This window comes from Cyclopterus lumpus, chromosome 10 (assembly GCF_009769545.1).
Source record: "Cyclopterus lumpus isolate fCycLum1 chromosome 10, fCycLum1.pri, whole genome shotgun sequence".
Taxonomy (NCBI): Eukaryota; Metazoa; Chordata; class Actinopteri; order Perciformes; family Cyclopteridae; genus Cyclopterus; species Cyclopterus lumpus.
Genome location: NC_046975.1, coordinates 214,187 through 225,448, shown reverse-complemented (window position 1 = coordinate 225,448; position 11,262 = coordinate 214,187).

Below are 11,262 nucleotides of genomic sequence, written 5' to 3'. Positions count from 1 at the left end.
CCCATTAGTTAAGCGAAGCCACCTCTCCCCCTCTCTCGTGCGCTCTCCTCCAGCTCCCGCAGCTCTCAGCGCCTTTTGGGGGGTTTAGCTGCCCCTCGAGGACCCGCTATCACATACTCCCATGTGTGTGTGTTTGTGTGCGCGCGAGCATCTCCCTCTTTATTTATGCACTCCTCTTCAACTCTACGGGTTGTAATTGGCTACAAATGAATCCCACTTCCACTAATAGTTTATTTCTCGGGCCAGTTCGCCATCCGAGCACGAGGAGAAGCAGAGAGCGGGAGAGCTGGCTCTTCCTCCCCGTTCATCAGCGACCACGCGAGGTTCTTTTGTATGTAAGGGAAGTCTTCGGGGACATGTTAGCAACTTGTATGCTAGCCTGTAGCAGCTGACGCGCCGTGTCGCCTCGCGCAGCTCTACTCGTGCAGCCACATGAAAGGAGCCCTTATCTCTAATGCAGATTCCCGGGTAGGGCCTCTCCTCAAAACTCAATTACGGCCTGAATAAAGCCGCTAATGTCCCCGCTGCAGTGAAATATTGATTCCTAATCCTTGACAGTCATTACTATGCCAGAAAATAATAGACCACAGAATTGGATTTTGATTTAACACACGACGTGTTTATTCTAATGCTAGGAACTTAATATTCCATCGCCTCACATGTTCAGCCACAGAGGAGAGGGCTCGTGATGGAGGCTCTGACGCCACACTTTTTATATTGTTGTGGAAGAAATTAGAAAAAGAGAGAGGGGTGATGGGACATCTTTCCTGTCCTCCCCGGCCCTAATACACAAGGTCAGTTCTATGTAATTGCTTTGCTCAATGATCCTTAGGAAGAAGAAATTAAAAGTTGAGCAAAATAATGAATGAAACAATGAGACATGATTAGCCAATCAGAGAGCTAACGCCATTACAGCGGCCCTTTGATCTACTTCCTTCTTCCGCCTGGAGGCTTTATGGGTTTATTTTAAAACAGTCAATATATTAACCAGATTTTAAAATATCACAGCAGCTTTTTTACCGTGGGAAATATTAGCATTTTAACTACGGTGGAAGAAATCTACAAAGCATACCAACACACAACAGGAACATTAAACATAAGAAGTGATTCAATAATTTACCTTTTTTTCAGGGGCAGAAGCTACAGCAAGAATAATAGTAATACTCAAAACAATAATAATATACCACAACTAATTTTAATAAGCTAAAAAGAATGACATAAATACTTAAAAATAATATTATATTCTTATAAATATACCACAGATATTACAAATAACCGTAAAAGGTACAGTATTGACTATCAAAATCTGCAGTAAAATGGCCAAATAAATTGTGTGTGTAAGCATATGTTTGCATCTGAATGTGTCTGGAAGGGGTTATTGACTCATAATTAATAACTAATTTAAAGTGTTGATCTAAATGTTCTCCATTAGCAGTCGTTTCTGCCTCATTTTATTATTGTTCTGAGAACACTTGCTGCTCAATGATTGTAACACCGTACCATGCACACACACACACACACCTACACGCACACACACACACACTCACACACACACACAACGACACACACCGACACACACCGACACACACACACACACACACGCAGTGGTAGTCCCGGTTCCCACCGTGTGTGCCAGCAGACACTCAACCTCTCCCTCTCACCAGTCATGTGTGTGTGTGATTGAGCCTGTGTGTGTCTTGTGTCTCTAATTATTCTAATGAAGGTTAACGAGCTCTGCTCAGCCTCCTCTTTATTAAATTAATCTCAGACAGTAATGAATCATAATTACTATAATTAGCAGCTTGAGCTGCCTGACACTAGCTGGTCAGAGTGAGGTGATGATAAGAGGCTTCAACCTTCATCTCCTCATCGCTTTGCCGTCTCCACTGTCTCTGTCTCTGCTTGGTTTGAACACATATACCAAGTCCACACTGAATATTTATTTACCAGACTTATTGTTGAGGTTCCACTACTGATATGATGTACTTTACATTTTTTTGTTATTGCATAATGATCAATGTTTCATTGGAGGGATTATGAGATGCAATTCTCCCTATTATTGATATTCCATGGTTTAATCTAATAACTCAAAAAACATATATGATACATGTACTGGTCATAATTTAATACATGCAAAGTTGTTTACACTTTTTGTGTTTTTGTAAAAGATTGCATTGGTAATGATAGTAGTGTGTGTGTGTGTGATTGTGTGTGTGTGTGTGTATATATATACATATATATATATATATACTGTATATACATATACAGTATATATGTATGTATATATATACTGTATATATAGAGTATATGTATACATATATATGTACTCTATCTATCTATCTATATATATATATATATATATATATATATATATATATCTATATCTATATATAGATATAGATAGATATAGATAGAGTCTATATATTTTAGAGTCCCACGATCTAAATGTTGTTTGTGAGTCCTGTCAAAGCGGGATATGCTTGACGAGAAATAGTGACAGGAAACACTGAACACTTTTGAATAGATTTGTTTTAATTAAAAGAATATTGAATGCTGACACAAAATGTCTGCTATCAACACAACTACAAAACTGACATCTGTCCAAGAACCACTGGCTTTTAAAACCCATATCAGTATGGTCTTTTCTATTATTGAACATATAGTTTAAATGATTTTCCCTTCTCTGACTCTATTCCCGTCTTCCTCCTGTTTTCATCTGTCTCCCTGTTTCCTCCATCTCTCCTGTTTTTCTATTTTGTGTCTTTTCAAGGTTCTATATTCTAGATTAGCCCTCCTCCGCTTCCCCATTACAGAAGTAATAGCCCCCCATCCTCCACTAACACACACACACACACACACACACACACACACACACACAGAGATAACATCTGACCTAAAGAATTAATTAAATATGATAGCTGATTAAAAATAGCATAACTAATAGTGTAATATCTCAAGCTGTCGTCTTTAATAGTCAACATTGTGTGTGTGTGTCTTATCTGCTGCAGACAGACGCTCTCACTATTGATTCCTGTTCATTTCAGTTGTCAGGCAGACCACTCAGCTCATCTGGAATCATTAAACTCTACTGGCTGCCTGTCTCTGTCTCCCGTTAAGTCTTGCTATCTGTCTCTGTCTGTGTGTCTCTGTCTTTTCCTACTTTTCATCCATTTTTTACTAATTTTAATTCCAGCTCTTTTTAAAAAATTGACAAGAGTGAAACATTGTAGCAGTATTGAAACCAGGTAATATTAAACCATCTGACGAGGATAAGGATATCTCTTTCTTCCTCCACAAACTATTAAAAACACATCAATGAGCCAGGCTGGTGTACAGTGACCAGCTCTTTTAGGAATTTACTGAACCTTTTAAAAATCCAGTTACCCAGTGTTTATTGTGTTTAATAGTGTTTATTGTGTTTAATAGTTTGTGGACAACAATAGAGCTTTTTAACACAGAGAAAGACGATATATCAGGCTTTGGATACACACAAAAAAGTATAGGAAACATTCAATGTTGGTTTTAGTTTGCACATGGAATTAGATGACAATAAGAACAACAACCGTATTCTTGTTACTTATATTAGGTATATAAGATAAAATACATGACCCAAAACATTCCACTCTTAATTTGTTTCTCTCTTCATCTCTCATAGTTAGCCCTCTCCTCTGATATTAGTGCCCTTGTGCTCTATGTATTCAGTCAGAGGCTTTATGGGCAGGCGTGTGGGTGTTTGCTTTATTCCCAGTGAGAGCCCTGACTCCTCTGGCTGGGCTATTCAATCAAAGGCCTTATATGTGAATAATAACAGATGGAGAATTACACACTGTATGTGTAGCCCTGAGCTAAATGTGACACGTTTCAATATACAGAAAATGTTGATGGGGCAAGTGACTTCAGCAGGGATGAGGTCCAAATCAATGTGGATTTGAAATTTAATTTCATGAACCCAAAGAACTATCCAGTATAACTAGACTGTTCTCACTTTTTTAAATCTATTTTATTTTATAAAGTTTTGCTCAGTTAACTTAGAAGAGTTAAATTAGAAGAGCAGAGGGATAGATGGTGGCTGGGTGGATGGATTAATGCCTCCGCCTGGCTGATTTGAATATTAAGATCCAAATTAAACTGGTTGCCAACATTACATTTCATTTAGCTGACTTTAGCAACTCACACATCGACACAGAGCCGGGGATCGAACAGCCGACCCTCTGATTGAAGGACAGACCTGATAACCACTAACCCACATTAATGTTTTTCATATTTCAAAACAAGGCCTCAGTGTGGTTCTGGTTGATCAAACATGACATTCAAACTGCTGACCAGACACTGTGCTTATTCACACACACACGCACACACGCACACACGCACACACGCACACACGCACACACGCACACACACACACACACACACACACACACACACACACACACACACACACACACAGAGAGAGATGACCAGCAGATCAATATTTATGAGCTATCATGCTCCTGAAAATGCAGGGAATTATGGCAGCGAATCGGAACAGTCTAAAGCTCAGAAATGTCTTCATATTGCTAATTGTTTTATCCTTCATCAGCTTCTCCAGCGTTGCTATATACCACTGGCATCATTCTGTCTGCATCAAGTAAAACATTGGTGGCATGGAACTGAAGTCGCTGTTTGACTTTGTTGGTGAGTGGTTTACATTTCTCAGGTATTCAATCATGAAAGTTTAATAAATTGATGCCAACATGGATAAAGCTGCTTCCACTTTTGATATAATCATATTTGTTGAATAAAAGTACCAGCCTGAGGAGCTGTAGCTTATTGATATCAGACCTACATATTATATAGTGCACTGTAGATGAAAAGACATGTAAACTCTTGAAATCAGTTACAACGTTGACTGAAGACTGGAAGCTAGCCAAGATTGGAGGATGGTTTGTCATCTTAGTCTGTGTCGAAATTCATGCAATAGTAGGTATAGGTAGTATATTTATTTATATTAAGGTTGGTATATAGTCACCGTGAAATAACATGTAAAAAAGGATGGTATTGGGTTATACCATGGAGGTTTGCTCCATGGTATAACCCTCAATCACGCAAATTAAAGCAAACATTCCGAGAACTTAAAAGGATATACTGTTTCACCAATTTGGAAGAATCTTGATAGTTTTGCGAGAAAGTCTTGAAACATAAGGCCCTCCATAATGCCAGAGCAGCCTATTACTCATCAATAATAAAGAAACATAAGCCTGACAGAGAGTGCAGAGAGTGTATTCCTATAGCCCTCAGTAGTAGTAGTAGTAGTAGTAGTAGTATTATAGTAATAGTAGTAGTAATAGTAGCAGTAGTAGTATAGTAGAAGTAGTAGTAGTAGTAGTATAGTAGAAATAGTAGTAGTAGTAGTAGTAGTAGTAGTAGTAGAAGTAGCGCTGTGGAGACATGTATAGACCTCAGTAGTGGTAGTTGTAGTAGTAGTAGTAGTAGTAGACCTCAGTAGTAGTCGATCAAACCAGAGGAGACCAACCAGCTTGCTAAAATTCAAGCATGTCTTAAAGACATAAAAACATGGATGACCCAACTTCCTGATGTTAAACTCAGACAAAACTGAAGTTATTTTACTGGGCCCTGAACACCTCAGAGATCAATTATCTGGTGATGTGGTTTCTGTAGATGGCATTGCCCTGGCATCCAACACCACTGTGAAGAATCTCTACGTTATCTTTAACCGGGACTTGTCCTTTAACTCCCACGTGAAGCAAATCTCAAAGACTGCATTTTTTCATCTACGTAACATTTCAAAAACCGAGCACATTTAGCTCCTCCTATGAATCGCCACCTTAACGTGGTGGAGGAGTTTGAGTGGCTCAGTGATCCTGGGAGCTATGTTGGTAGGGTCTCCCAAGGCAAACAGGTCTCGGGGGAGAGCCCAGACTAAAAGCGGTTCAATAAACCCTGATGATAAGCAGCCCACGGACTGAAGCTACCTTGCCCGGACAAGGGAAACCGGGGCACCCTCCCGGAGCCAGACCCAGGAGGGGAGCTCGTCGGCGAGCGTCGGGTGACCGGGCTTTCGCCCATGGGGCCCGGTCGGGCTCAGCCCGAAAAAACACCATGGAGCAGCAGTCACCCTGTGGACCCACCACCCGCAGGCAGAATTATCGGGGTCGGGTGCTATGTAGACCGGGTGGCGGGCCAGGTGGGAGACCTGGGCAGGTCGATCGCTGGCGGCATAGACTAGCTCTAGGGACGTGGAACGTCACCTCACTAGCGGGGAAAGAGCCGGAGCTGGTGCACGAGGTGGAGCGGTACCAGCTAGATATAGTTGGGCTCACCTCCACACACAGCATGGGCTCTGGAACCAAGCTCCTGGAGAAGGGTTGGACTTTGTCCTTTTCTGGAGTTGCCCAGGGTGAGAGGCGCCGGGCGGGAGTGGGGATACTCACGAGACCCTGGCTGAGCGCCGCTGTGTTGGAGTTTTCCCCGGGGAACGAGAGGGTCGCCTCCCTACGCCTACGGGTTGCGGGGAGTAAGGCTCTGACTGTTGTTTGTGCTTATGCACCGAACAGCATTTCGGAGTATCCGGCCTTCTTGGAGTCGGTGGGAGGGGTCCTGGAAAGGGCGCCGCCTGCCGACTCCATAGTTCTCCTGGGAGACTTCAACGCTCACGTGGGCAATGACAGAGAAACCTGGTGGGGCGTGATTGGGAGGAACGGCTTGCCCGATCTGAACCCGAATGGTGTTTTGTTGTTGGACTTCTGTGCTAGCCACAGTTTGTCCATAACGAACACCATGTTCGAACATAAGGTGGCTCATAAGTGTACCTGGTACCAGAACACCTTAGGCCGGAGATCAATGATCGACTTTGTAATCATATCATCTGATCTGCGGCCGTATGTCTTGGACACTCGGGTGAAGAGAGGAGCAGAGCTGTCAACTAATCACCACCTGGTGGTGAGTTGGATCAGATGGCGGGGGACTCGGCTAGAAAGACCTGGCAAGCCCAAACGTGTAGAGAGGGTGAACTGGGAACGTCTGGCAGAGGATCCTGTCCGGGAGGTCTTCAACTCCCACCTCCGGAAGAACTTCTCACAAATCCAGAGGGAGGCTGGGGACATGGAATCCGAGTGGACCTTGTTCAAAGCCTCTATTGTGGGTGCTGGAGAGGAGGCTCCGACCGCTTGTCAAACCTCGGATTCAAGACGAACAGTGCGGATTCCGTCCCGGTCGTGGAACAGTGGACCAGCTCTTTACCCTCGCAAGATTACTGGAGGGGTCCTGGGAGTTTGCCCAACCAGTTTACATGTGCTTTGTAGACCTGGAGAAGGCTTTCGACCAGGTCCCTCTGGGGTTTTTGTGGGGGGTGCTGCGGGAGTATGGGGTGCCGGACCCGTTGGCACGGGCCATCCGCTCTCTGTACGCCTGCAGTAGGAGCTGTGTTCGTCTCCTCGGTAGTAAGTCAGACACGTTCCCGGTGGGTGTTGGCCTCTGCCAGGGCTGCCCTTTATCACCGGTCCTGTTCGTGACCTTCATGGACAGGATATCTAGGTGCAGCCAGGGGGCGGAGAGGATCCGGTTCGGGAGTCTCGGGATCGCCTCTCTGCTGTTTGCGGATGATGTGGTCCTGTTTGCCTCCTCGGACCGTGACCTCCAGCATTCACTGGGGCGTTTTGCAGCTGAGTGTGAAGCGGCAGGGATGAGAGTTAGCACCTCCAAATCTGAGGCCATGGTGCTCTGCCGGAAACCGGCGGATTGCTCCCTCCAGGTGGGGGCAAACTGCCTACCCCAAGCGAAGGAGTTCAAGTATCTCGGGGTCTTGTTCACGAGTGAGGGTAAGGTGGAGCGGGAGATCAACAGGCGGATCGGTGCGGCTGCAGCAGTAAAACAGCCGCCGTACCGGTCCGTCTTGGTGAAGAGGGAGCTGAGCCGGAAGGCAAAGCTTTCCATTTACTGGTCGGTCTACGTTCCAACCCTCACCTATGGTCACGAACTCTGGGTCGTGACCGAAAGAACGAGATCTCGGATACAAGCGGACGAAATGAGCTTCCTCCGTAGGGTGGCCGGGCTCAGCCTTAGAGATAGGGTAAGGAGCTTGGACATCAGGGGGGAGCTTGGAGTCGAGTCGCTGCTCCTTTGTGTCGAAAGGAGTCAGCTGAGGTGGTTCGGGCATCTAGTCAGGATGCCTCCTGGATGCCTCCCATTAGAGGTTTTCCGGGCACGTCCAACTGGTAGGAGGCCCCTGGGAAGACCGAGGACACGCTGGAGGGATTATATCTCCCGGCTGGCCTTAGAACGCCTCGGGATCCCCCAGAATGAGCTGGAAAGTGTTGTGGGTGAGAGGGAAGCCTGGGTCGGCCTACTGAACCTGCTGCCACCGCGACCCGACCCCGGATAAGCAGCTGATAATGGATGGATGGATGGATGGGCACATTTTGTCTTAAACAGATGCAGAAAAACTGGTTCACGCATTTATTCTAGACTAGATTACTGCAATTCCTTATTATCAGGCTGCTCTAACAAGTCTCTTAAGTCCCTCCAGTTAATCCAGAATGCACTCACAAAAACTAAGAAAGAGATCACATTACTCCTGTATTGGCTGCTCTGCACATTTCAAATTCTTCTCCTCACCTACAACACCTTGATTGGTGATGCACCATCATATCTTAAGGAGCTTGTAGTACCATATTGCCCCACTAGAGAGCTGCGCTCATTAAATGCAGGGCTACTTGTAGTTCCTAGAGTCTTAAAAAGTAGGATGTGAGCCAGAGCCTTCAGCTATCAAGCTCCTCTTTTATGGAACCAGCTTCCACTTTCAGTCCGGGAGGCCGACACAGTCACCTCATTTAAGAATAGACTTAAGACTTTCCTCTTTAATACCGCTTATAGTTAGGGCTGAATCAGATTTGCCCTGGTCCAGCCCCTTGATATGTTGCTATAGCCTTATAGGCTGCTGGGGATGTTTTAGGATACACTGAGCTCCTATCTCCTCTTCTCTCTCTCCTTATGGATGAATTGACATCTCTCACACATTACTAACTCTGCTTCCTCCCCGGAGCGCCCGCATGAGTAGTAGGCATGGATCGTGGTCCATGCCTACTACTCATTATTCATAATTTCTGTCATATTCATTGACTCTGTTGTAACTCTGTAATGCTGTTCATCTGTACACATGACATCTATTGCATCTGTCCATCCGGGGAGAGGGATCCTTCTCTGTTGCTCTCCTGAAGGTTTCTTTCCCTTTTTACCCGTGAAAGTTTTTTTTCTATTATTTGGGAGTTTTTTCCTTATCCGATAATAATAATACATTGGTTTTATAAGGCGCCTTTCAAGGCACTCAAGGTCGCCGTACAACATATTAAAAAATCGGACACAATTTAAAAAGCAGCACAGTTAAAAGCAGAACAGTCTGCAGCAGAGCAACCCAGAGGGGAACACGTCAGGCATAGGCCTGCCTGAAAAGGTGGGCTTTGAGGTGGGTTTTGAATAAAATGATAGAGTCAATGTTTCTGATGTCAGGGGGGAGGGAGTTCCAGAGGCGAGGGGCAGAGCGGCTGAAGGCTCTTGACCCCATGGTGGACAGACGAGCTGGGGGGACAGTCAGGTTGATGGAGGAGGCAGACCTGAGAGACCGGGTGGGGATGTTGATTTGGAGGAGGTGAGACAGATATGGAGGGGCGAGGTTGTGGATGGCCTTGAATGCATGGAGGAGGATCTTAAAGTCAATGCGGTGTTTGATGGGGAGCCAGTGGAGTTGTCGTAGAACAGGGGTGATGTGAGAGATGGAAGGGGTCTTGGTGATGATGCGGGCAGCAGCGTTCTGGAGGAGTTTATGGAGGAGTTTGTGGGGGAGACCAAAGAGGAGGGAATTACAATAATCCAAGCGGGAGGTGACAAGAGAGTGGACCAGGATTGCGGCGCTGTTGGGTGTGAGTGAAGCGCGGAGGCGGTTGATATTTCGGAGGTGGAAGTAGGCAGACCGGATGGTGGTGTTGATGTGAGTGTGGAATGACAGTGTGCTGTCGAGGACGACACCCAGACTCTTAGCCTGAGGGGAGGGGGAGACCGAGGAGTTGTCTATTGTGAGGGCGAAACTGGGATGCTTGGTGAGAGTGGACTTGGAGCCGATGAGGACAACCTCGGTTTTATTGCTGTTCAATTTGAGGAAGTTTGAGGTGAACCAGTTTTTTATTTCCTGTAAACAGGCACAGAGGGAGGGGGCGGGGAAGTGGAAGAGGGTTTGGAGGAAACATAGAGCTGGGTGTCGTCCGCGTAACAGTGGAATTGAATATTATGTTTGCGGAAAATGAGTCCAAGTGGGAGGAGGTAAACAGGATAGGACCAAGGACAGATCCCTGGGGAACACCGGAGGAGAGGAGGGAGGGATGTGATGTGAATGATTTTAACTGAATGAACTGAGTACGGCCAGAGAGATATGAGTGAAACCATGAAAGGGGTGTATCTGAAATTCCAATGGAGGCTAGACGGTCGAGGAGGATGGTGTGGGAGATGGTGTCGAAGGCGGCGCTCAGATCGAGGAGGATGAGGATTGATAGTAGTCCAGAGTCAGCTGCCATGAGGAGGTCATTTGAGATCTTGATGAGGGCGGTTTCTGTGCTGTGACGGGGGCAAAAACCGGACTGAAACTGTTCATAGAGATTGTTGTTTGAGAGGTGAGCCTGAATCTGAGATGCCACTGTTTTTTCTAAGATGTGAGGTCCTAGGACAGGGATGTCGTATGTGTACAGATTGTAAAGCCCTCTGAGGATAATTTGTAATTTGTGATATTGGGCTATATAAAATAAACTGAATTAAATTGAATAGTAGTAGCAGCTCTGTGGTGCTGTGTATTCCTATAGATCTCAGTAGTAGTACTAGTAGTAGTAGTAGTAGTAGAAGTAGTAGTAGTAGTAGTAGTAGTAGTAGTAGTAGTAGTGGTGGTAGTAGTAGTCGTAAGTCCTATTTATTAGATCGATCTCAGTTTGTAAACGATGAAGTCTCGATAACCACCAACGTTAATCACGAAGTTCCACAAGGTTCTATGTTTGGACTAATTTTATTCACTTTATATATGCTTCCTTTTGGCAATATTATTGGAAAACACTCCATAAACTTTTATTGTTATGCAGATGATACTCAACACCACCGTAAATAATCTCTGATTTATCTTTGTTCAGGACTTGTCCTTTACCTCTCATGTAAAACTTAAAATTAGACGCATCATGGTCATTACATCATGGTCATACTACCCATTAATCATAATTTCTGTCATATTCA